At 39.3% G+C, this 26,662-nt stretch overlaps 3 long non-coding RNA genes across 4 annotated transcripts in view; 1 reads left to right on the plus strand and 2 right to left on the minus strand.

Annotated features, from left to right (window-relative positions):
* Positions 1-5,390: 5,390 nt before the first annotated feature.
* The window catches only part of LOC146761141 (uncharacterized), a 39,268-nt gene continuing 17,996 nt past the window's right edge, over positions 5,391-26,662 (plus strand). The window contains exon 1 of the long non-coding RNA XR_014945510.1: positions 5,391-5,781. This is a non-coding gene — a long non-coding RNA (uncharacterized LOC146761141). The remainder of the gene's footprint in view (positions 5,782-26,662) is intronic.
* Positions 14,207-26,662, minus strand: part of LOC116653394 (uncharacterized) — a 65,467-nt gene continuing 53,011 nt past the window's right edge. For both annotated transcript variants that reach the window (XR_014945507.1, XR_004307106.2), the window contains exon 4: positions 14,207-14,996. This is a non-coding gene — a long non-coding RNA (uncharacterized LOC116653394). The remainder of the gene's footprint in view (positions 14,997-26,662) is intronic.
* Positions 18,616-24,417, minus strand: LOC146761142 (uncharacterized). Its single transcript, XR_014945511.1, has 3 exons — positions 21,579-24,417; positions 21,184-21,296; positions 18,616-19,705 (listed from the first exon to the last, which is right to left on the minus strand). It is a non-coding gene; the product is annotated as an uncharacterized LOC146761142 (long non-coding RNA).

The following is a 26,662-nucleotide window of genomic DNA, read 5'->3' on the forward strand; positions in this document are numbered from 1 at the left end:
TACAGATATCAGAAGCACCTAACTGCAAATGCAAGACACCAGCCTGGCAGACCTCTGTGTGGAACACTTCCTTCCACTCAGATAACAGTAATAATTATTGGTTGGTTTGCTTTTGCTGTTGAATACTCATTAGTCCCATTCACCTTGCACTTCCACTGCTGACAGGCACCAGTAGTAACCACTGTGAGAAACTTATCTGCTTCAAGATCTAGACCAAAACAAGTTATAAATATTTGTGGAACTTAACCAAGAACCTGATCTGGATTTCTCAAAGTATAAGGTTTGTCATCTTCCAAGAACTGAGCAAGCACACAGCTTTTGTCAGTTACATAAGGAAAACTCTGCACCACTGTGACAAAACAGCAATGATATCTCCAGATGATTGATAATAAAAGCACTTCCCAGATGTAATTTTGGCAGGTTCCAGTTAATTCTGTTCTCCAGCTGCCACTGTAACTCATAAACCTGCCATCAAGAAGGGACCTCAAGTGGCCACCTACTCTCTCCTCAGCAGCAGGATTAAGTTAACACTTTGGCCAGACTAAACAAAGTGTGCACGTCCCACTTTTACATACCCCCACCAAAGGGGATTCTCTCAGCAGCCTCTTCAGTTTTATTTCTCATGCTCAACTTAAATCTACTTTGCTGCCAAATTACTCAACAGGCACAGCAAGCAGTTTATTCTCTCTTTATACCAGCTTTTTTTTTTTTTTTTTTTTTGTATACTTGAAGACTGTTAACATGTCCCACATTTATTGTGCTTTTTCCAATCTGTATAAACCAAATTCTCTGAACTTATTCACAGGCCATGATGATTGGCTCTCTGATAATTGTGTTGCTTTTTTCTTAGCTTTCCATTGACTGCTTTTTCAAAATGGACACATTATTCCAAGCAACAATTTCTCAGGATAAATGGAAGAAAATAGATGTCAACTCTGTCTTCTGTATGACAAACTTACAGTAAAACTCCCATCATTTACAATGTCCAACATGTTAATGCCAATTTTCCACACTGCTTTCTCAAACCTTGTTTTAAGAAATGCCTCTCTGTTTAATCACAGAGTAAAACTAAATTTTAACTTGCACCTAGCAGACCTGTCTTAAGTCTACTGGGAGACCTCAACTAGTTCTTTGTTATGCTTACAGTCTTTGTGAAAATTACAGTAATTCTCAAAGTGTCATGTGAGGAATTCTGTGTTGTGGGATTATTATAGAAAAATCTACTACCATTTTTCATCCCACCCACTAAAAGGCAAGGACACTGACATCTTCATCAAGAAATGCAGGTTTCCCTCCCAGTGTCTTAGTGATAGAACTTGAGGGAATGGTTTTAAGCTGTGCCAGGGGAGACTCAGGCTGGACATTAGGAAGTATTACTTCTCGGAAAGGGTAGTCAGGCGTTGGAATGCACTGCCCAGGGAGGTGGTGGAGTCACTGACCATGGGAGTGTTCAAGAAACATTTGGATGTTGTGTTGAGGAATATGATTTAGCTGGGAAGTATTGGTAATGGTTGGACTAGATGATCTTCTAGGTCTTTTCCAACCTTGATAATTCTGTGATTCTGTGATTCTGTCTTCTAAAGCCACAACTGGTAACTATCCAGTTTCAACAACCACTGTCACTAATAAGGTGGATATCCACGTACTGGGCTCTGGGCGACCTGATTGAGTGGTAGGTGTCACTGTTCATTGCAAAGGAGTTGTGCTTAATGTCCCTTTGGGAAGTCATTAAGGAGTCCCTTCCAATTCAAAAGATTCTGTGATTCTACAGTACTTAAGTAGCAGATGAGAAGGAAGGCATGAGCATGTTGTTGTTGGAAGTGGGCGTACTTCCCTTTCAATGCCCATTCCATAGTTCAGTCACCAGCTTCTTCAGTAGCAACAAAGCTCACTTGGTGATCTGAGGTTTGAAAGCTGGCCTAAGTTGGCAAACCCTCTCTAACATTCTGAGAGAAGGTTTTGAGTGTAAAGTGTGGCATAATCCACCTCTATTCCATACTGGATGTGGAAATTGACACAGAGTAGCTGTATTTTTCTTAAGGTAACTTAGCTTTTTATATTCCAACTATTAGTTGACCAAGAAAGGCTATCGAATGACAGTCACACAGTTTCAGTCAGAACACCAAGGGAGCAGTTCTGCTCAAGTTATTGAGTTGAGTTAAAGAGGTTAAGACAGAGAAGTTATGAGGCTGTTCTTGTGCTTCATCTCTTATAAAAAAATCCAACAACTTAATATTTCCTCAAAGACGAAGAGTTCCTGTGAAAAAGAAAACAAAACCTTGGGAAGGTGGATAAAATGACACCACCTCTTGCCCATTTTCATCACAACACAGACCCCAGGACACCTCCCTGGATCAGCTCCATAGAGTGTGTGTCCTAAAGAAGATACAGATTTCCATTGTATCTGTCCAGTTTGATGCAAGGTCACGTGGTTTTAGCTACAGTACTATAATTGCTTCCTAAGTGTGACCCCAGGATCCGGTTAGATGCCATTTCACCTGCTACAGACAAACCTTTTGAAGTGCTTGATTTTCTTTATCTGGGCAGACAGTGAAAGTTACTGTTTTGTTGAAACTGTAATGAGGATGGAATTGTCTTTAGAGAGGCTTTTGTTCAGTAGAAGCTATAGATTCCTACTTTCCTTTTATTCTACAGCAAACTCATTACTGTGGCATTGGCCACAAAGCAATGTGTTATCCCTTTCATCCTATCCTTTGTCTTGTTAAGACAAAACCCCATCTCTTTGCTATTATCCTTTCTTTTTGGTCTATGTAATTAATACCCAGGCCCTTACAAAGTCCTGTTTCTAAGAGTGCATTGGAAATAAACAGACAGAAACACAGTCTTGGGCAGAAATCCAGGTCACATCATCAACCACCAGGCCCAAAAGAAACTTTGTTTACTAGCTTCACCCGCGGGTATGCTCGTCATTGCTTCCTGCTGTGCAGTCAGGATTAATTCTGTTGTTCGTTTTGTTTTTTCTGACTTTCTTTCTCCAGTGCTGCCCAGTTTACTGCACCACATATTGTTCCAGCCTTAACAAGCCCTCCTAGCCCCTAAGTCTCAGACTTGCTCTTGACTAATAGTTTCCAGTTTTGTCTTTTTGGAAGGTCACTTTTAGCCACTTTGCTAGTAAGAAATATGGTTAGGTTTCATGAGCTCTGCCATTATCTACAGGACTTATTCTGTGGTAATTTCTCCATGTCTGAACTAGCTTCAAATGGCAGTTGGTGCCAAAGTTACCTGCCTGGTGGGAATATGTGAGGAAGGCAAGAAGTCATGAGGAGGCATCATAGAATCGTAGAATGGTCTGGGTTGAAAAGAACTGAGTTGAAATGACCATCTAGTTTCAACCCCCCCTGCTATATGCAGGGTCACCAACCACCAGACCTGGCTGCCCAGAGTAGTAGAACAACATTAATGACTATGAACATTGAAAGTGATCTGAGATACTCACAGTCCTTCCAGAAGAAGATAGGGTTGCTTTATATTTCATGTGTGAATTCATTATTTACTATGATCAGTATACGTATTGACATATAAAAATGAAAACTGTGACATCCAGCACATTTTAAGAGACATGCAATTTCTCCACTCAAGCCAGGGAAGTTATGATCTGAACAAAGTAAATTTCATGTGAAAAGAAGGTCAGGCTAGGCCAGAATTTTATGATTTCAAACATCAGCATTTCACAGTAGTAAAAAAAAATAAAATAAAACAAAATAAAAGTATGTTTGAATAAATAGCAAAAAATTCGAGCATTTCTTTCTCAAGAGTGTTTGTAAAAATTGTATGCATGTTGTGGTCTTTTCCCCTTTTTTATCAGGTGTTAAAAACAAGGTCAGTCATTTTAATTCTATCTTGATAATAAGGTGCAAGTACATAAACATTTTGCGTGAAAAAAAAAGAGATACTGCTCAGAATGGCACTATAGGAGAAATTACACAAAACATGGCATAATTAATAAAATTTGTCTTGAATTATTTATTTTTAGTGCTTTGTTTTATCTCCTCTATCTAGCAAGGCCTGGAAATTGTTCTTGATGAGAGCTTTTTGAGTGTCTGAGTCTCGAATTAAAACAACACATTAATGTCTTCTATACAGTACAGAGGTAGGAAGATTAGAATGGAGTGCTTAAAAATACACTGGATTTGCCACTTTCCACTAATGGGACCACTAGTGTGTACTGCTTTAATTTACTGCTTTAAAATACATCCATGAGATACAGTATTCTTGGATGTATGATGGCTGAATAAAATTTAATAGCTATACAATTGGCAGAGCAGAACTAATCCTTTCCGAGGTACCAGCTCTGTCATAAACTGTATTTATTTTGGAATCTGATTAAAAACATGTCTTGCAGCATTAGCAAGACCTCAGAGAAAGGGAAATCGAACATAGCATGGGCATAAGAGATTTCAAATGACCGGATCATCTATAATTGGAGTAATTTTTTTCTTATTTTTTAGGAAGGATTTCTTTTTTTCATTTGGTATCAGAGCCTGTTATCCCTTTAATACATCTTCAGAGCCAAGCCTTCCTGTCTGCGAAAAACAAAGAAGAAGCCTTCCTGTTGAAATATCTGTGCTGGGCATCACATAGCAGAGAAGTCGATTATAAGCATTCTTCAGCCTAAAACACTACCACACCCCAATAGATAACAGTATCAGCGCTACTAGTTTGTTAGCCCTTAGCCCACACCGGGTACAATATCAAGCTTGGCTTATACTGAAAGAGGATTTAAAAAACGTGTGTCCAAAACCCACCTGTGAAGTGTTACTGGAGCTGGTGAGGTGTAAATGGGACTTGACAAAAACACGTAAGTCTGTAATTCATTTGAGCACTTAAGTCTAAACACAGTGCTCCAGTCTATTGCCAAACTAATGGGTTTAGTGAAGATTCAAACTAAGTCTCCATCTTCAAAACTAACATGTGCTTTCCAGATTCCTGACCAATTAAGTCATAGGAAATTCTCCTAGTACTCACAATCTTTCATCGGTAGATGAACAAACTCCATGAATGCCACAACCACCTCAAACAGAAACTACAAGTGGGCGTCTAAGCACAGAAAACATCCTTAAAAGCATTACTGGAAGTGATTTACATGATCTCTGCAGAGCTATATAGTTGTAGCTCAAGATAAGAAGGTATGAGAATTTCTGGTAAGGAAAATCAGGCAGTCAGATCTATGGGAATTTAGACTCACGTTTTCCAGCAAAACCAAATTGGACAGAGCCTATTTAAGAGTATATTGTTTTACACTGTACTTCAGGAAAGTCCCATCTTGTGTTTCAGAAGAAAACAATTCCTTTTAACATTTTGTGTCATGAAATAGTTTGTCTCCAAGGCAAGAAAAAAATATACAATTTTAATGGTATTTAAATCTTTAATTCCCACTGATTTAATTCCCACTAAAATAGATAGCCCCTTGCCAACATTTTGTGAGATAAATCTAAGGATACAGATACAAACACTTAGCAAGATAATACCCACTTGCAGCTCTGCAGAGTGGAATCCTTTTGCTATCTCGGTATTTTTCAGATCACATTAGGGAACTATCTTATAAAGAGGAAGAGGGCATTGAGAGATGTATTCAATTTTGAATGCAAAATATTTGCTCGTTGTGTGGAAATGCAGAGACACAGCCTGAAACAGTGACTGAACACCTGGTGGGAAGGATAACCCAGGGGAGCTCAGGTGCATGCAGATCTCATTTAAGGGTTGGCAGTGGAAGCAAGGGAATTTTGCTGGAGATCCTCACCTGCCTGTGACCTTGTAAAGGTGAGTAGCTCTCTTTCTTAATTTCTGTGTCTATGGCTGCTGCTTTTGGGCTTATCCTCATTTGCCATAGCCAAGGACTTTGGCTCCCTGCTTTTATCTTTCAGTTCTTTCTCTCCCACACCTTACAGAAAAACTCAGAAGAAAAGCTCAGAGCACCTTTCTGATAACAGACACGGGAAGGTCACTACAGGGGCCAGCAGGAAGCTTATTCCTGCAAAAGGGGCCCGAACAAATTTGCTTCTGTAATTTCAGTCGCTGTTTTCTTCAACATGTCCTTTGTTATTACTGTAAGTCCAAACACACAGAGTAAGTTGTTGATGTTCTGAAACAGAGAGCTACAGAATGTTGAGGTTTTCTCCCTTTTCTTTTTTTTAATCTCTTAATCGATAAAAGCAGGACTCTTGTATGTGAATGCATCTATTATTTGAACTTGAAGTACTATCTGCAGAAAAGACATTTCACTTGATTCTTTTCACCAGAAAAGGTATTTAAAAAGTAGGTTACACCCAGAGTATAAACAGAACCAAGTCTGAAGTGTGTCCTGACTGCAGACACTGAGGCGTAAAGGCAAAGGGTTTAAGCCAGGTCTGTAAGCCATGTGCCTTGTGGAGCTCCAATAAATCGTTATGCTTTCTTAAAATAAATGCCCATGGAAGTTTAAGGAAGAGCAGGATGTTTTGCTCCCTGACAGTACTCAGAGTTCCCACAAAGTGCTCTGCAGTCGCAGTTTTTCATCCCCTTTGGGGCAGGGAGAACAAGACATGAGAAGGCTTGCTCCTTGTTCATCACAGTACAGTGTGAAAGTAGAGGTCTGATGTATGTTTTTCTTAAGTATTTACCCTTTATTTCTTCTGAATAACTTTGCTTATAATAAATGTAAAAGAAATTGTACTTTCCATTTATATTAATGTTCCTCCAAGAGCCCCCATCTCACGGAGTATAAGAGAGCAGTGCAGAAATGTAGGATCTTTAGACTAGCCTCTCTCATATTTCATTTTCTTATTTTTAAGATTTATGAATCAAGGAGCAACCAAACTCTTCAGGAACCTTCTCTTCAGAGGTGTTGAAACATGTTATCTTCTCATGGTCTTAACTACTTACATCACTAAAGCATGTGGCAGCTGTAGAAGGCCAAATGAGGGAACAGCTTATTTTCACATCAGAATCCGCATTACCAGAGGAGGAAGTTTTCACTCATTCCCTGTGTGATAGAAAGCTCATCTGTCCCTTTACACGCTGCCCTGTCAGACACTGCTTCTTTTGTGTTTAACATACCTCATACATTGAGTTCTAATTTCAGCCTCAGTAGTAGAAAAGGAGTTCCTGCCCATAAAAACCACACTCAATAGCTTGCCAACCTCTTAGAGGGAAACCAGTCAGACTGTAAGATGCAATAAGTTTCCCTCAAAATATATCTGATTACGTAACAGATTGCTGTATTAAAAATTAAATAAGGCTTGAAATATGCAGCAATTTGCAGGCACTGGGGAGTGTGCTTAATAAAGAGAGTGCATTAGCTGCTTCTGCTTTTTGAAATGCAGTCTATAAATACTGTAACATCTTCCTATTTCTTTCAGTGTGGGAGGACCAGACTATGTGAATCTGCTTGTTAAAATCAGCACTGAGTTCAGTTTGAATGACATTGTTTTTACCTCTGCCTTGGTATTAATATTGATCTAACCAGCACCTGACGACTGATTTTCACATCTCTGGGGACACTGTACCTTGTGCATTATCTAAATGTAGCTTGAATATGGAACCTTATCCTTCCAGGAGAAGTAATGGGACCTGAGCAGGATTCCACCCCTCCCAGGGGCTGCTCAGCATTTCACAGGACTCTGTATCATGACATGAGTTTGGTAGGAGTTATGCTAATGTCTGTGTTAACCCTCTGAGCATAGTTAATGCAAATCAGATGTTTCTCAGGATTAAACAGAGTTAGCTAGAGCTGCTTTGCAATGGGAGTTAGGAGCACAAAGGCACTTTAGGAAGATCCCACTAGGTATCACCATCTACATCTCACAGTTCCCAAACACATTTAAAAATCAGACCCTTAGGGGCACAGACCTGAGTGATAGCTATACATTGACACTAGCTGAGATATAAATTCCCAAGGACCTGATTCACAGAAGGCCCTAAATGCTCATTTTTCATGGAATATTATTCACTGGAAAGGAGAGATCAAAACAGTGATTAGACAAGTAACCAGGGGACTTACTTTCAGGGCAAAGCTTATTCTTATCCCAATACCTATTCAATTTTTGTTTTATTTTATTTTATTTTATTTTATTTTATTTTATTTTATTTTATTTTATTTTATTTTCAAGGTGAATAACCCTACCTACTGGCACTCAGCTCCCTCCTAGAGCAGGTCTTGACCCAAGAGAAGGCTCTAACTGCACAGTCAGTGGTTGGAAGGAGGCATTGCTGCAGGCAATGTCCTGCAGTGACCTCAGTTCACAATGGCAGTGGCAGAAGCCCCACAGTGACCATCAACTAGCTCAGTTGATTGCATCGGGTAGCATAGACTGTATGGTCCAAGAAATAGAGGGATGGAGGTTCTCGCATCTCCAGCATGCAGGGCTTGGTCAAAAATTTTTAGGGTACAGTCTTGTCTTTCTGGGTGCATGCTTCCGCGGTATTACTTCTCTCCAGTCATGCAAAAAGAAGTTGTCAATCCACCACCTTTCGGGAGTACTTTGCCCTTTTGTTTTTCTAAAGCTGCATGGGAAATGCTAGGTAAAATGAATGTGTCTCAGAGAAGTTAAATGGAATGACTGTGCATTGGACTGATGCAGTTTCCTTCCTGTCACATTCAAACGCATCAGCAGCCCCATCCAAGCACACACTGGGCTAGGTTAGCAAGCTCATCAGGCATGCTATCCTTGCCTTCTGACTTCCTCCTGCAAATAAAAACGGTGGCCCTAATGAGAATTAATTAGGGCTGGGGGTGGGGGGGGAGCATCATGTTTTTGTTTGTATTGTTTGTTTTCTGTAAACCTGTGGTGGAAAGAAAAAAAATCATATTAGTTCTCCATGCAATATAGAAAATGTAATAAAAAAAATGAACACATGGTAATTAGCTTCTCCATTAAGTATACCAAGCATAGACAATAGCAATCGCACAGTGCTGATTACAGACATTATCCTTGCCTGGATTTTTTTTTTTCAAACCATTCAATCAACAGTGCTAAATAGAAACTTCAGTGTTCAATATTATAAGACACTAGCTGGCAGTTATACAAAGATGCCTTACACAATGTCATCTGGCTGCTTGCCTGATTCTCATATTACCTTCCTGTCTTGCCTTATACGCTAATACGCATGGCTGATTAGAAGAAAAATGCAGAAGCTGCTTCCTTCTCTTGCTTTTTTTTCCTCCAGTTTCTTGCCTTGAGGGGAAAAAAAGGATCACATTTGCTAATTTCACCAGCAATGCTTAACCTGGGAACAGAGCAATTCCTTTCAATTCCACAGTAGTTATAATTCATACACAAACACTGCCTTGCACCAGAGCAGTTGGTGAGTGTTAGATTTCACTCTGAGAGAAATGTTGATTACTGTTGTTGTACAGAAATCCTCCAGTAGCCTCAGTAAGGAGAGTCCCATGGTTCAAAATAAACATTCAGGGGCTGTACAGTATCCAGGGGTTAGATGTCTGGGAAAAGGATTTCAGACTGAAAATCCCTGAAGATCAAATGACTCTAGAAAACATCTAGGAACTCCTTAAGTGATCTCATTTGCTGATATGTGCAGGACCCATTGGCGAGTCCTACTATAGTGTATGCCAGTTTCTTCAGCAGGATAAGTTATTCCCGTAGGAAGAATATTTATCCCATGTTTTTTTTGTGTTTGTTTTTTTGTTTGTTTGTTTGTTTTTTTAAAGAGTGTTTTTCTGTCTCCTTGCTATACCAAGGCAGGTGTTGTATATCACAGCTTCTCTGACAAACCTTCATTTTTTTCCCTGGATGGTTTATTCAGGTTGAATTTGAAGTCTGGTCAGGTGTCCAGGATTTCCAGATGTCGAGCAGTCAAGTCAGAGCTACCTCCATGTATCTGAAAATCCCGGGTCACTGAGCATACATCTGAGCACACTTTGTACCAGAATAATCAGTGCCAAGGATGCCTCAGACAGATGTCCAGGTGCAAGTCCTCTTCACAGCAGGCATCACAGGTCCAATAATTCCTGGTGATAGCACATTCTCAGTGCATCTTTCAGAAAAGTCGTATAGGAAAAAAAAACAAACTGGGACCAGGGATGATGAATCTTGTGACATTCCCAGTGGATGCAGCTAGGCCTAGGTATAGATGCAAGTCTACAGGCTGAAATCTTACCTTGCAACCTAGCAATCAGTTTGGGAAACAGACTGACACAAGAAAATGTGGATCCCTAAATATGCAATCCACATACCTGTGTGGCAGTGGATCTGTGCCATACAGGACCTCTTCTCTGAGAGCACTGTAATTAGTCAGCAAAAACAGGCTTGAAAAATGATTTTTCTATATTTACTCTGTCACCATCACAAATATGCTTAGAATTTAAGGATGGACCTTCAAATTGACACACATTTCTATATATCCATAAAGAAAAATCTATACTGCTATATAAACATTTTAAAATGTGTGTGTTGCACAAATGGGTGATGCTTAGATCACCCACAGCCCAAATCCTTCTCCTTTTCCATAGCTTTGTGACTGCTATACATGAGCTTATGCAAATGGTACTGTGTACAGGCAAAGAAAAGGACTGGAAATGAAACGTTAAGTGAATGGCAATTCTCCTTGAATTGTCCGTTTCTACAAAATCAGTGTCAATGGAGGTAAGTTTCCTTTTTCCCAACACGAGGTCTAGGATTGCCAAGCACCAGAGCAATTTCAGCTCTCTGTTACCCTGCATTTGTTGGCATAGGAAATCAGGCTGGGCACATGTCCGCTCACCTACAATGACTTGAGCAGGAGCTGCTTAATCTATAAAATTTGCACTATTTTTTTCTTCTTTACTTACACTTCAGCGGGTGACCTGCTTTAGCAGGGGAGTTGGACTCGATCTCTGGAGGTCCCTTCCAACCCCTACGATTCTGTGATCCTGTGACACAAAACCCTGCATAGCCAGGGGAGTCTCAGCTTATTTTTGTTACTATGAGCCAAGCCCAAGAAGGGCTTCACAAGACCCTCCTGAAGCCAAACAGCTTGGTGCTCAGATAAAGAGAGTTTTAAGAGATGCCAGTCTGCTTGTGTCAGTCACTAAAATCAGGTTATTTTCTTAAGAAGGGACTGAAGGTAAATGGGGAAAGGAAAACTCATATGGGTTATAGGTATGAAAAATGTCTTTTTACTAATCTCAGCAGCTCCTCATCTTCAGTGATTGCATCGGTGGTCATAAGCTCTGCATGGTCCTCGATGAAGGTCACTTTCAAAATGTGGTTTGTTTATCATATACCAGGCCACCTAATTATTCCTCACCTTTTAACCCTATGAGTGAAAGCCTACAGGTGTCATATAGAAATGCTGCAGACTTCAAACCCAGCCCCATTCTTCCATATGGGAAAATGATCAAATACTCAGCTTTAATTATGGTGTATGAATGTATGAGTGTATTCCTGCAGAGGAAATACCTTGTGCTAAAATGTATTTCAATGCAGAAAAAAAGACATCAGTGCCTGTGGTTGAAACTAGGATCAGAAAATTCAAGTTTTTTACTTTCTTTAGAGCAAAAATGAAACAAACTGTTCGGGAAATCCATCTTTATCCCTCTATGTGTCTAAGCTGGATACTTTTATGAAACATATCTATTAGCAAAACACAATTTGCTGGTCGCAGAGGAGGAGTAACTGAGTAATACTTTGTGATCTGTGTACAAAAGGAGCCACCATGAAATCATTCTTCCTGTCCAGAAAGATTGGGTTCTGTCAGACTCAGAAACCCCAGAATAAAAATAGGGCATAAACATGTGCAGAGCATGAATAATTAAAATCATGTCTTGAGAGAGGCAGTCAAAGAAGAGTAACACCATTTCTATCCCCAGGGCCCTCAGTGCAGTTCAGAGTCATTTCCATGAGATGCCTTGTATTGTGCTTCTCCTGGCTTCTCCACACCACTGCTGTTCACTGCTTGCCTGTAGGCAACTTCAAGGCTAGAGAGTAACATCACTAACTTGTCCAAAAAGACCTGCTTTGAAGGTCAGCTCTCAAATTCCATAAGCTGCTGAGTTTACCCTTTCCAGTTCAACTGAATTCACCCAGTAGTTCAACTGAGTTCATCCTATCAAGGATCAAGCTTTTATTGCCAAATAAGCAGAGTTACTGTGCCAACCACCTATATGACTTACTATGATTTAGATGTTCTGTAGATAATTGGTTTATAGCCTTGAGTTCTAGTTCTTTCAGTTTAACAGGAAGGGGAAAAAAAAAAAAGAGAGAAAATAAAAGGGTAGGAAATAGAAATTATTCCTAACTATACCATTCATCGACCTCCAAACATTTTTATTTGTGCTTTCCTGTGCAAAAGGTTACATTTTTGCATTAGCTAATTTTCAAAGCTAATTTCTTCAAAAGGCACTTGAAATGTGCATCAATATTTACTTTAGAAATGCATTTTGAAGTTTCTTGCAGTCTTCTCATGGCAAAATATTCTGCTTTTGAACATCTTATAGTAATCTTATTAAATGACTTGCACCTCTGATTTTTTAAGCCGGTGTGTGGAACGATGTGTCCTCAAATGACTTCTGACCTTCTCTATTCCCTTGAAAGGCATGAGAACTTTACAGTAAATATTTTTTACTATTAAATGTGGTCACAGGAAGCCAAAGGATACTAGCATTGCCCATGAACCTGCATAGCAGTTGGTAAAATTATGAATATCCAGACTGTTGCAGTCATTTTTCATCTCCTTATTTTCAAGCTAAAATAACGTTATGGCTTAGAAACTACAGCCAAATAAAGTAATGAACTCAGATAATGCTCAGAGGGGAAGGAAGATGCCTTGGCACAAATTAAGCACAGTCATTTTGGATTTGTTATAAAGTCTGGCATTCTGCCCATTTGCCAGCCATTAAGTTAAGGGTCATTTAAGCCACAATCAAAATTCTTTTGTTTGCTTTAAAGGAATAAAGAACTACTTTGAATCGTTTAAATCATTAAATCATTGGAAGACACTTGTCCGTGTTTAAGAAAAGATTCCTGCACTAAGCTGTGTGGGTACTTTACCCTGACAGACTGTTTTCACACTGTAAAGCAGACTCTTCTGGGTGAAGTTTAGCACAAGGCTGTAATGTACCATAGCAGAGACAAAAATGCAGTGAAGTAGTGTCATCAGATAACATTGAAATGTTGGTGAGAAGGAAGCTGGCTGCTGGCTACAGTGCTCAGTAGCACGGCAAGCCTCTCATCTGCCTGTTACTCCTCAGGAAGAGTCCTGCCCAGCTCCTGCAGACCTCAAGTCCAGAATGTCTCTCAAGGCGAGGCTGGAGCATATCCATCTTCTTGGGCACATGTGTGGCTGTAGTACAGCCTGAACACTTCAGGCCATGGTTTTATGAACATCTGAAGGGCTTATCACAGCCAACTCTTCCTTTTCCTACTGTCTTCCCTGTTTTAATCAATTTCCTTCCCTGTCCCAACTCACTCTCAACAATTTTGGCAATTTGTGGGGATATACATATACATATACATATACATATACATATATATGTGTGTGTGGATGGTAATTCAAGATCTGTGCCAGGCAGGAACTTCATCAGTCCCAGGAAAATGGTGTAAATGCAACATTTATAACAGGGAGCTGCAATTCTACAAGTAATAATAAAAGAGGCTTCACTGTATGAAAAGATTAAGTTTTACATCTGTGTCATCTAAATCAGGTTGGTTTAAATGCTGGTGCATTCAGTTCTGCAATACATTTTCACCTAAGTTTAATATTGACTTCATAGGGTGACCTTCAGCATATTTCACAAAAACCTTTTCTTTGGTCTTTTGGTGAGCAAAAATTAAGAATGAGGCTCTTGTGTGGGAGGAATCGCAGTATGAATAAGCTCGTTCAGAATGTAGTATTTAATTTTGCCCAATATACATGAATTTCTCAGTGTATTTGGTAGATGTAGCCAGAGTTTTGTGTGTACTTCAATTATATCTCAATATATATAGTGCCAGTTTCCATCATTATTGTCTGGGCCACAAGTCTGATGGAAATATACTTTTTTTTTCTCTAATTGCTTTGTGTCTCACCTGGTTCCTTGTTTGTGAGAGGTTCTGCTTCACCAGCAGGGCCAATAAATCCTATAGCCTGAAAAGCTGAAAGAAAAGGAACTATCGCATATGTGCTAAATTATTCATTTGAGAAAAAGTTTTATTTAATTTAATCCACTTTATCTGATATAACACTTCCAAGACTTGGACTGAATAAACTTTAAAAAACAAACAAACAAACCAGGAGTGAATTCCTTTTAATTTGTAGCTTTACTTTACCCTGCTCATCATTCCACTGAGACTTTAACAGAGACAGTTCTCTTTTGGTAAGAAACCAGCTGTTAATAGGTAAGCTAGAAGAAACATAGTGCAGAGAACAGAAGCTGCTGCACAGCTAGCATGTATAGCCACACCTTTAAGAGTGAATTTTTGGTTGGACTAGATAATCCACGCTGCTTGCTGTAGCCCCAGGCTCAGTGTTTCATCTAAATCACACTGCTTTCTCAGCATTTACAGCACAGCACACATGTTGTGGGTTCTCAGCAGAATTTTGCTAAGAACTGGCTGAACTGAGAGGTGTCAGATCAGGTCAAGGCTGAAAGGAATGAAAGTTTTTCATTTTAGCAAGAGAGTAACAAATGGAGGGATATGTCGTGTGAACACACATTTAGAATTATAGAATCAAAGAATCATCTAGGTTGGAAAAGATCCTCAAGATTCTCAGGTCCAACCCTAAAGTCCAAACATCAGGCTCAGCCATTCCTTAGAAGCTGACAGATGGACTGAGCAAGTAAGTGGATTGCTAACTTCAGTGATGGCTTACCATGGTCAAAAGGCCATCCAATATTATTATCCTGAGTCACCATTACATTGCAGTTTAGTCATCACTACCTGTTGTAGGGAAAAATGACCTTGTGAGTGAGTTATTGGCCAGGGATGGGGAACTTGGCTTCAGTTCCCAGTCCTGCCGCAGGGGTTGCATGTGACAGGATTACATGGCAATATCCTTGTACACAATGGCAGGTCATTATTCTGAAAGAAACAGGAAATAAACAGGTAGTGAATAGCAATTCAGTGTAAGCAGGGCTGATAGGGTGTGAAATGAGGTGCTGAATACTTATTCAGTATATGCAAAATCAGGGTTGGCCTCAAATGAACTCGCACAAATATCACATATATAGCAGTATTAAAAACAAGAACTTTAGATCTCTGCATTCTTCATTTGCAAAATAATAATAATGTCCTGCTTTGTACAATAATTATTTTGTAGAATCAGAGAAACATTAAGGTTGGAAAAGATCACTAAAATCACCTATCAGCCCGTCCCCTCCATGACCACTAACCATTTCCATTAGTGCCCCATCTTTGCATTTCTTAACATCTTCAGGGATGGTAACTCCACCACCTCCCTGGGCAGCCTGTTCCAATGCATCACCTCTCTTTCTGAGAATAACTTTTTTCCTAATATCCAACCTGAGTCTCCCCTTGCACAACTTGAGGCCATTCCCTCTTGTCCTATTGCTGTTACCTGGGAGAAGAAGCCAACCTCCACCTCACTACAACTTCCCTTCAGATAGTTGCAGAGTGATAGGGTCTCCCCTGAGCCTCCTCTTATCCAGACTGAACAATCCCTGTTCCCTCAGCCATTCCTCATAAGACCTGTGCAGCAGACACCTCACCAGATTCATTGTCCTCTGGACATACTCCAGGGCCCTTCTTTCTTGTAGCCAGGGGCCCAAAACTGAACACGGTACTCCAGGTGTGACCTCACCAGTGCTAAATACAGGGTATGACGGCCTCCTTGCTCCTGCTGACTGCACTGCTTCTGATACAAGCCAGGATTCCATTGGCCTTCTTGGCTACCTGGGCATGCTGCTGGTTCACATTCAGCTGGCTGCAGACTGATGCCCTCAGATCCTTTTTCTCCACACAGCTTTCCATTTCTTCTGTCTTGACAATTTGGGCTGTAAATACTTGGAGTGTGTGTCTTTTCTCAGTTTGTGAGCAACGCTTATAGCCCAGAAGTCCTGACCACCTGGTAGCACTTCTGTCACACAGGTAAATATGTGTTTTGTTAGTCTTTGAGGGTTTATATGAGTTTTGGTTTTAGAAGAGCCAAGATTAGCATTTTGCTGGGAATTATGGAGTTTTCAGTCAAGCATGGTAAATGCAAGTGAGTCTGAGAAGCAATTTTCAGATAATAAAGCTCTATGATAACCTTCAGTAGTAGTGATATAGATAAAACACAATGAAATAAGCAGGTTTTTTTCAGAACATTATTTATTTTTTACAAATCATTATTTTTAATTCCTTAAATCGGAAACAAGACTCATGATATTGTATTCTAACATTCTAGCACAGTAAGTACTTCCTTCTTCTGATATCTGATTGCTCTCTGTGAACTTTTGTCTACTACTGAAGTATAACAAGGCTTTTCATAGAATTCATAATCTGGGAGGTAGGGGTTTTGCTCACACTCACCAGCTGGGACTATCGCAAGAACTGCACAAATAAAATTGTCAATGATATAAGCTGCAATCCAGAGTGAAAGTACCTGAAATCTCTGGAGAAAGATCTTTCTTCCAAAATACCCAGCCTGGCTTTCCAGAACTGGAAGTTTCAGATGGTTAGGTTAATATTGCAGGAAGCTGCCACTTTAGAGGCATAACTGTTCAGACCCCTAAGCTCAAGAACAAGAAGGTAAATGTCTCCAAGTGAACTCCCTGTGTTTCTTGTGCTCACAGAAAAGACAAAACCATTAAGGATTTTTATTTAGCTTGAATTTAAATGCTAGATTTTGTTCTTATTTATTTATCTATTTATTAAATTATCAGACAGAAACAATCTCTTCTTTCCTCACAATATTTCCTCAGGAAATATTCTAAGGCTTCAGGGACTTTTTCGTGATAATTCCTGTAATTTTATCTGAAAATTGTCAGGATCATAAGCAAATGCAGAAAACTCATGGCTTCACACATAACAACAAATAAATGTTTTTTCTCTGCAGACTAATGAAACTTGCTCTCTAGGCTTTATCCATTAAAGTTTAAACAAACACCCTTTGGCATGTTGCAAACACTTTTACCTGCAGAATAATAACATTTCCTTTGATTAAAGCCTGGCCATCTTACAGATCATTGATTAATAGCAAAAAAGTGTGACGAGACTTTCAAGGAGGGAGTGGATATTGAATGGATCTCATATTTTGCAAAGGACTCACATTTTTCTTTCCTTCATAAGGAATAGTTTCCTGGTGAAAGATGGAAATGAAATCAATTTTTTTTTCAGATAAATGTTCTTTCAGTCACTCTGATGTGTGTCTTTACATAAATACGAGTTTGTTTGACTCTCAGTAATTCTCTTGCTAAATCCAATATCCTTGTAAACTGGCCAAAAGGTTTTCATGTTAATCAGTCATTTCATAACTCCAAAGACATTTTCCTTTTCACTTAATCATCTTTTTTCACCATTTGTCTCACTGCATTTCCATGTGCCTTTGGCACTGGCCATCTCAGTGATGGTGTTCTGAGAGGCAGCCTACTTGCATGCCTAGAAGTCATAGAATCATGAAGGTTAGAAAAGACCTCCAAGATCATCCAGCCCAACCGTCCGCCTACCACCAATATTACTCCACTAAACCATGCCCCTTAGTACAACAACGAAACGTTTCCTGAACACTTGAACAGCCTTTTCAGCTAACTGACAGGTGAACACCCAAGGTGCCATGGGTACAACTCTGACCTAGTGGCACCAACAGACGATGCTGATGGTCCATATTTTGAAGGGTTGGTTTTTATAAAACTGTGAAAAGAGGGGCTGATGCTTCTTGCTGCTTCTACATTAACAACATCTTGAGAATTCAGGGCATTTCATTTCCTGTTTGATTCGTATGCAGCCCTTGTATAATGCTTTATGGCTGACTAACATATACATATTTGAGTACTATAGGCACAGGAATTCTGTGAAAGTCATCTGGATCTTCATTAAATTCAAGGCTATTGGATTGTCTGCTTTTTTTTATTTTTAATTTTTTTTTTACCACTGGCCAATTATTGATCACTTCTATCTGGAACCTGAAAATTTTCTTCTGACAAAAGCACAGTTTTTTTACAAAGGCATCAAATCCTGATGAACTTCCTAAGGAAGGGCAAATAAAAAAATCCTGTGGAGAATCTGCTTAAGTGGAAATCACTATTAAAAAATGTGTGCATTATTTTCTCAGATTAATTTCTCTGCTTTCTGCTTCCAGGCATTGATTCTAGAAGAGCACTTGAGAGAACTTTTTGTTGTTTGTTTTTCATCAAGATATTTATACACTGACTCCAAGTCAGTTTTCAGTATTCTCTCTGATAAACTGAACAGACTGAGTTTGCGAGCTTTTGTCTGTGAAGCATTTGCTCCATGTCCTCTCATCATTTTTGTGTCTCTGCGATATTGTCTCAAATTTCTCAACAACTTCTTAAAAATGAATGTGCCAGAACAAAGAGAGTTATTCTAGCATTAATCTCATTCTAGCGTGGAAGTTAAACCTCTTCCTCATTTTTCATCAGTGTTCCCCTGTGCACATATCCCTAGGCTGCACTTTTTGGTGTGTTGTGAAAAGAGTTTTGGAATCTGGACTTTCAAACCCTAAATCCATAGAAGAATCCCATTCAGCAAAATTTATTATTTATTATTGCATATTTATTCATTTAGACCTATTATTTAGCCAGAGCTTAATCTCATTTCACACATTCAATAATGCTAGTTTAAGAAACAATTGTATAAATAAAGGTAAAATGCAGAATGAAGTCAAATGTTTTAAAGAAATCTTTCCATCTATCTTTATCAACCAAAAATTATTTTTTTTAAACATTATGTTTCTTTCACATGACCTCTTTGCCATAAGACAGTATTGTTTTGCATTTATACATTTCATTAAGAATCTTTTATTCCTACTCATGGATAACCTTTATTCAGATTCTCTGCTGTTTCACCATATACTGATGGCACATTAACCATTTTCTGTGTACTCTTTGTTATCCTCGAATTGTAAGTATCATCATAAATTTAGCATTTTTCCAGCCATCTCTTTTCATTGGGTTTCCATGGTCCTTTGGAGATTTTTGAAAAGCTTTCCCATTAAAAAAAAAAATCTTTATGAGATACCACCATCTTCCTTAGTCAGTAGTGGTCTAGACAATAATTCCTAGCATTAACACAGTAAAGTACTTTATTCTTCTCCTTTCCAAATTCTCCAGAGCCCAGTTGCCTTTGGCTTGTCTGAGAAAGTGTCAAATCCTTTATAGCATACTGCACATTTTGTCAACATACTCCTCTTTTGCTCTTTTTTGTTGTTGGTTTTGTTGAATGAACAAAATTTGGTGGCTGCTGTGATTCCTGCTCAGACTGCTGCCAGTACAGGTGGCAAGGGTTTCGTGTTAATTTTTATGAACTAAGTTTATTAACTAAAAGCATATTTTATCATGCGCTGACATTAAGGAACTTGGAAAAGAGGAATCACACACTGTGTGACCTTAACTCTGCAAGCTGAGACTTCCACGTTCCTCGTCACTCTGAGGATTCCATTTCTCATTCAGATGCCATTGAGATATCGGGAAGTCCTACACCAGTGCATGAACTGCAGGTGTTGCACCAAAAGATTTGCTGCAGATGGAACTATGCACAGTCCATTGGCAGGATCTGAGAGCAGCAGAACAAGACACAAGTCTTTGACTGTCTTCACAGTGGTAAACGAGAGTCTGAAATGAAATTTAATGCATATTTATTTAACAAATAGAACCTTGGAGATGGGGCAGTGTGGGAAGAAGAAAAGTTAGTTAATGTAGCAATGTTGACAGGAACAAAAGATATGTGGTGGCCAGAAAGAAATGCAGGATGAGACCATCCCCAATGTGATGTTCTGCAGCATCCCATTTGTGATCCTCAGCAGTTTCCCTTGGTGCTGTTTCCTATGTTTTCAAGTTTGCAATGTGAAATCACATGGATTTTTTTAATTACCTCTGGGTCTTCAGATGATTCAGATGCCAACTTCAAAGCACTGGGGAACTTTTCTTCCTCTGCAAGGTCTTGAGTAAAAGGCAAGGTAAATCACCAGCATTTCTGCTTCTATTCAACCTCCACCATTAATTGACCCTCATGTCTACTGGACCCTCTCCAGCAAGAGGAGAGCAACGGTCTCAGAGAAGCAACTTCCCATTTAAAGCAAGAACCAATTTTCACCACTTTATTTATCAAATGAAATAAGCGTTTGGGCAGAAAATCCTCCCTGAGAAAAATATTAAAGAAAGCACACAGTGACCTGCCTCATTGCTTATGCAATGCAAGTAAAGCTTTCTTTGGGAAGGGAATCAAGATTGCTTCTCATGTTATTTACTTTTGTTTGTTTGTTTGTTTTCTTGTCAGACCAAAAATATTTTTCCTCTCATTTGAATAATCGTGATTACTGCAGTACCACCTGTGACAGCTGTAATGATCATTTGATAAAATAGACAGAAGGCAGAAATAATATGAAACTGCTGTTGAAAATAGAAAGAAACTAAAAGGGGAGTTTCTTTAATCCTAACCAGAAAAATGGGTAAAAACATTTATTGTTTTGACTTGCAGTGCTCTTCATGTATATTAGAAATGACCTTTCTTGTTCTATGGCATCCATAAAGTCTCTTTTATTGAACCAATTAAAGTGTAGAGACATTCAGAAGGTGGTATTAAAAATAATAGATAAAGTAAAATAAAATGGGTTTATAAGCAAACATGAGAGAGCACTCAGGTCCAAAATACATTTCTCTGTTGCTTGGCTAAGCAGGGTTAAAAACTGCGCATATCAAAAGGAAAAGAACACGCATAACTGCTCTCTGCGAGCGATAAAACAGAAGCAGATTATCACAGAGCTGTTTATCATTAGGATGAGAAGGGAGAGAAAAGGAGAAAAGAAACTTTGGGAAAATTTTACAAGAGAATTTGAACTTACTGTAATATATGTGCCATTCTTAATTATCCATTAACTAAGTTCTTACTGTTATTTTTGGCCTGTACCTCACATGGCAGCTAGTGGCTGCATTAGAGATTTAAGGAGTTCTGACATAAAACTCCCATGTTGTGAATAAGGAAAGCTGAACACTATAAATTAAAGCCAGTCTTAAAAATGAAGCACACCTGAAGTCCTGTTTTGACCACTGCCAGTGTGAAAAAGACAGCATGATGCCCTCATCTCACTGACCTGCTGTTTGATGGCTGTAGAAGTGCAGCAGCTTTGTAGAATCACTTGATGGCTGAACTTCATTGTCAAATCAAAGAGCTCAATAACAAATGAAGTATAGAACCACTTCTTATCTGAAAGTAATAGTTGCACAATACATTACAAGACATTAAGACTGTGTCATGGTTCTGAGTACAGCTGAGATGTTTTTGGTATTGCCTTTCTTCTGCCCACAAGAGAATCCTGGCTGTTAACCACTACTTATCATAAAGCACCATATTTCCAAGGTGTGTATATCCCCATATGTCAAATATTATAGCTGTTATGCCTCCCAAATGCAGTCAGATCATCATGGCTTTTTAATTTAATAGCAATGGCTTAATTAGATCAGCTCATCTGCTAGAAAATTACGGTACCACAAAGTAAACACGTTAGCACAGTGGGAAGACTCCTGCTTGCAGACTGCTTCTAGTCCTGCTTTGTTCTTGGGTTCAGCCTCCAGCCAGGCTGCATGTGTCCCTGTTTCCATCTGACCAGGCTGTGGAGAAATGCAAAAGCAAGAGAAACTTCCTTTCACCTTCCAAGACTCCAGAGACCTAGAGCTTCATAGACAATGTGTTAAATGCTAGGTAAGCATTTAGACAAAAGCTGAAGATCTCACCTAGTGATAAGGCAGCTCAGTAGCAGAGTGCTTAAAAATTAACTAAACATACTGGCAATTATTTTGGTCACCATCTTTCACAGACAGGGAGGCAGTTCAGCTATTCATGGATGTTAAAGCCAGGATGGATTTCCATGCTCACCTAGTTGCTGTCTGCAAAGTAGAAGAGGTCAGGTGTGCGTACATGTACATTCTAATTAACCCTACAGAGAGGCTGAGAAAAAGAATGAGTCACGGGCTAAGTGTTTTCTTGGCCTTAGTTACTAGAATAGAAATGATCAGAACAGACTTAGTAAACTCCAAAAAAAAGAACAACAGAGATGCAAGATATGTTAGCACTTACATAGCAGCACACTCTTCGGTTTGGGCTTTCCACCTCCTGAACTCATCTGCCAGACCTATCTTCAGTATCACTGTATGGCTTTGTGCTGTGTAAAGGTCCTCTGAGCTGTGAACAGTAAGGGATCTGATAGCTGCGTGAAGCCAAAATCCACCATCATTGTCAAATGATTCCATTGTTGAGTCTGGAGAGGAAGCAGCTCAGGGGAGACTTTATCACTTTTTACAATTGCCTGAAAAGAAGGTTGTAGCAAGGTCGAGGATCAGTCTCTTCTCCCAAGTTACAGTGACAGGATGAGAGTTAATGGCTTCAAGTTGTGTCAGGGGGGGTTCAGACTGAATATTAGGAAAAATTTCTTCTCGGAAAGAGTGGTGATGCATTGGCATAGACTGCCCAAGGAGGTGGTGCAGTCACTGTCCATGGAGGTGTTCCAGAAATATGGAGAGTGGCACTAAAGGACATGGGTAGTTGGCATGGTGGTGATGGGTTGGTGTTTGGACTAGATGATCTTGGAGGTCTTTCCCAACCTTAATGATTCAATAACTATTTGATCATCTCTATAACTTCTAACCTTTCCAGTACCCACAGTTTTAATTTCATTTTTCTCTTATGACTACATATTCTGACATTTGGTGCTCAATCATTCCTTCTCAATAGGCTGAATGACTCTCAGTTTTCTCTCCCCAGTATGCAGGATTATCTTCATGTATGTTAAATTTGCTCACTTGTTCAAACATAAATGAGCAGAATACTGAACGCTGTAACACAAGACATGAAAGTTGTTAATATATTTTCTATTTTCACCCATTCCCCTGTCTTCCTAAATCTTACATTTAGCATTTCACAGGTAGCAAAGTTTAATTACTGAAACACATCAATTACTGGCTTTAGGTCCACTGTGAAAAGCAAATTAGGTTTCATTGTGTATTACAGAGGTCTTTGTTTTGCAGTAAAAATGGCATAGCACAGCCACAAAAAGCACAGATACAGAAAAGACAAAAGAAAAGAACTGGACTGTGAATACAAACTGCATATTTATTCTGATTGACACAACATCTTCTGAATCAGAACATTGTTGACTTGCCATATAGAGGTGTATTTTCTAGTGTGAAGGTGAATAGGTGCTAAATGCAGTTTTAGGAACTGCATTCATGTACACAAGTAAGAAGGGCCAAGAATCCCCCTGTATTAAGGTGCTGTTATGCATCAAATATAAGAATAGCCAAACTGGTGAGAACCAAGGTTGCAGGAGGCAGGCTTGGAGGTTACAGCTGCCATAAGGGATAATCTGAGAAGGACTGAGAATAAGAACAGATCATCTCCTGTGACACTCTCCCAGCCACAGCCTCTTCCCAACTCAGGGGTTAAGCCTGGTTTCTGTGTAGTTGGTATCCCCTAATACATTTTTTTTCCATTCATATGTTCAGTCTCCCCTTGGTCCCCCCTAAACCTTCAGTGTTCGCTAAATACTAAGGCAGGCAGGCAGTACTGCTGATGAATTACCTGCTGCACTAGGAATAACTCACTTCTGTTTGTTTGGAAGATTGTTCCCTCTATCTTACTCTGATGATCCCCAGTACTTATAGTGGAAGAGACAGTGAACAATCAACCCCTATCCATCCTCTCCAGCTCACTCCTGATTTTATAACCCTCTAGCATGTCCCTTGTAATTTGTCTCCTTTCCAGAAAGAAGAATCTTATCTTACTTAGCTATTCCTTGCACAGAACACATCCTATATATTGATAGCCCTTGACAATCAAGGACAATTGAACCTTTTTCCAGTTCCACTATATTCTTTCTGAGATGAAAAGAACAGAACAGTACAAAGACACAGACACGCCATGCATTTATATAAAGGCATAATGATTAACTCTGTTTTGTTCTCTATTGCTTTACCAATAGTTCCTAACATTTGTGATTCTTTTTGTTCAGTACTGAGCACTGAGATGTCACTTTCATGCAATTACCAAACATATCCTCAAATTCTCTCTCCAAAGAGGTAAAGGTTAGGTCAGAACTCCACAATTCACAAATGAAATTGGGACGATGTCTCCATGAATGCATTTAATTTCATCATCCACCTAGTCTGCTCAAAACTACATTTTCACTCATATTATATTCAGTTCATAGCAATGTATCAGTATCTACTTGGAGCACAATACACCAAAGCCTGCACACAAAAGCTTGTATTGCTGTTGCTTCAAGCTGAAGTGTCCTCCTGAAACATCAGTGTGAGCAAAGCCAAGATAAAGAACCTTGGAGTGTCTGGGGGGGCGGGGGGGGTAGGGAAAGGAGGAGGGGTGGGGATGTAAAAAAAAAAAAATTGGAACAGGGAAATATATGAATAAAGTTTAAAGAGCTTTCCATCAGGAAGACATTAACAAATCATCTCCTTTTGGAAATAGATACTGTAACTTTTTGGTCATTTTATAAAGGAGAAGATGAAATTCAGCATCTGTGAGTGTGCATGGAAATCTCATCTAAGAGCTGAAAGTTAAAAAAAAAAAAAAATAGGAAAAAACTTGTAAAGGCTTAGGGAATTTTGTATTTATAATGAGATTCCTATAGGCATATCTATTCTGTGCCACTGTTTTCCTTGTAAACTTCGATAGGTTTTTGTATTGAGAATAGGGGAAGTTCTTATTACACCATTATAAATTTTAAATTTCTTTGCAACCATGATAAACAAAGCACAGAAGATCACTAGAGAAGTCCTTCTGGGGAGACAGAGAACAAAGATCTTGAACTTGTTTGTACTGACTTCATTGAAGAGACATTATCACATACAGCATCATACATTTGTATGAACTAATGGTATTTTGCCAATGTGCAGTAATGCAATTTTGTTCTGTGATCCAAATTATGACTGAAGGGGTGATTTCTGGTTCTAATTTTAGGTGTTTTCTGCAAGAGTACTACCACTTACATACCTTTTTAATGCTTTTTTGGCACACACCCATTAATTGCTCACTGAAAAGCCTGGGAAGGGTATGTTGAGGGTTGTTTTCCACCATTTCACTCATCCTTACTCATCCCTAACTTTTGGCCCCAGACAAAGTACTTTATTTCACGACAGCATTCCATCAAACAGCTTTGTGGTAGTTTAAAGGCTGACAGCTCATTCAAAGTGAATAACTTTATAACAACATTTGCAAAACATTTTTTTGTTATATGGTATAGTTATTTTAGTCAGATTTCCACAGAGCTCCCTTTTTCCTGCCCCACGAATGCTTCAGCGTGCAGCAGAATATCTCACTTGTCCCGGGTTACTGTATTGCTGCTGCCCATCATTACAATTACTGTTCTGTTGTTCTCTGCAGCTCTGCTGAGTTCTTTTTTATGTTAATCCAAGTAACAACATTTGCAAAGTGCTTAGGAATCCATCTGGGCAGCACGGTGCTTGTGTAGGATCATTACCATTACTGATAGTTAAGAATCTTCTACATGTTCCCAGAATTGCCTATATTTATTATATTTAGAGCTAGTCTTCTGGAAATAAGATGGTACAATTCATCACGGTAAAAGTGTGCAATTTGTGGGCAGCAGGGTAGGACCTTGCCAGCTGTCAGTCCATACCATCAGACAGGGTATGTAGGGAACACCCTAGAAAGTTCTTCCATCCAAGCCATCCAATCCATCACATTCATCCAACCCATCTCATGCATCCAATTCAATCCATCCAAACCATCCAGTCCACACAATGCAAACCAGACCTTGAGAGATGGCAGTTGGGCAAGCTCCAGCTAGATCCATCCTTTCCTCTCTCCATCCTCCCCAACCCTACCTATTTTTAAACTCTTAGTAACCTGTACTAACAGGTCACAACACATTAATAAACCTCCTGGGGCACTGGTGGTCCAGGCTGTAACTGATGCATGACTGAGTGCTTCAGCCCTGGTTGCATGTTCTGATATTAATTGTGTTTGTCATGCTACGTAAGGGCCATGATCAGCAGCTGGCCTCAGGCAAAGGGAAAGTAATCAGTCTTTTGGAGAACTTTTCCAGTGACTGCCAAGAATTTTCTGCATGAGGAAGCTTATTAACAAGCATCATGTGAGAGAGTGTTTACAGAAAGTCAGAAAATGCTGACCCAGGATAGGGAAAATGACCCTTCTACGTAGTTTCACAGCTGAATAACTCTCTGATATTTCATTGAAGGGATTTATAGATAAGAGTTACAAAATAACTACACAAAAGTGTTTTTAAAACATGTTTACAACCACAACAGCCTGGTCCCACTTGCTCATTTTTGAGAGGAGATCGCATCTCAAAGGAGGAAGGAATGTTAACTGTGGTGTAATATCTGTGCAAAGTAAAATCACTGGGGTCGGGGTGAGCATCTGACCCTCCAGCTTGTCACTCCCTGCTGCCCCTTGTGACTGTGTTGCCATGATGATGATCCTGAGAAATCCCTCAAAAGTTAACTTCATGTGTTCCTAAATGAAGTCAATAAAATTTCAAGATACGCAATGAAAATAAACTGCACAACTACCAATGG

This window comes from Coturnix japonica, chromosome 4 (genome assembly GCF_054131305.1).
Source record: "Coturnix japonica strain WE chromosome 4, WE-NBRP24, whole genome shotgun sequence".
In the NCBI taxonomy this organism is placed as follows: Eukaryota; Metazoa; Chordata; class Aves; order Galliformes; family Phasianidae; genus Coturnix; species Coturnix japonica.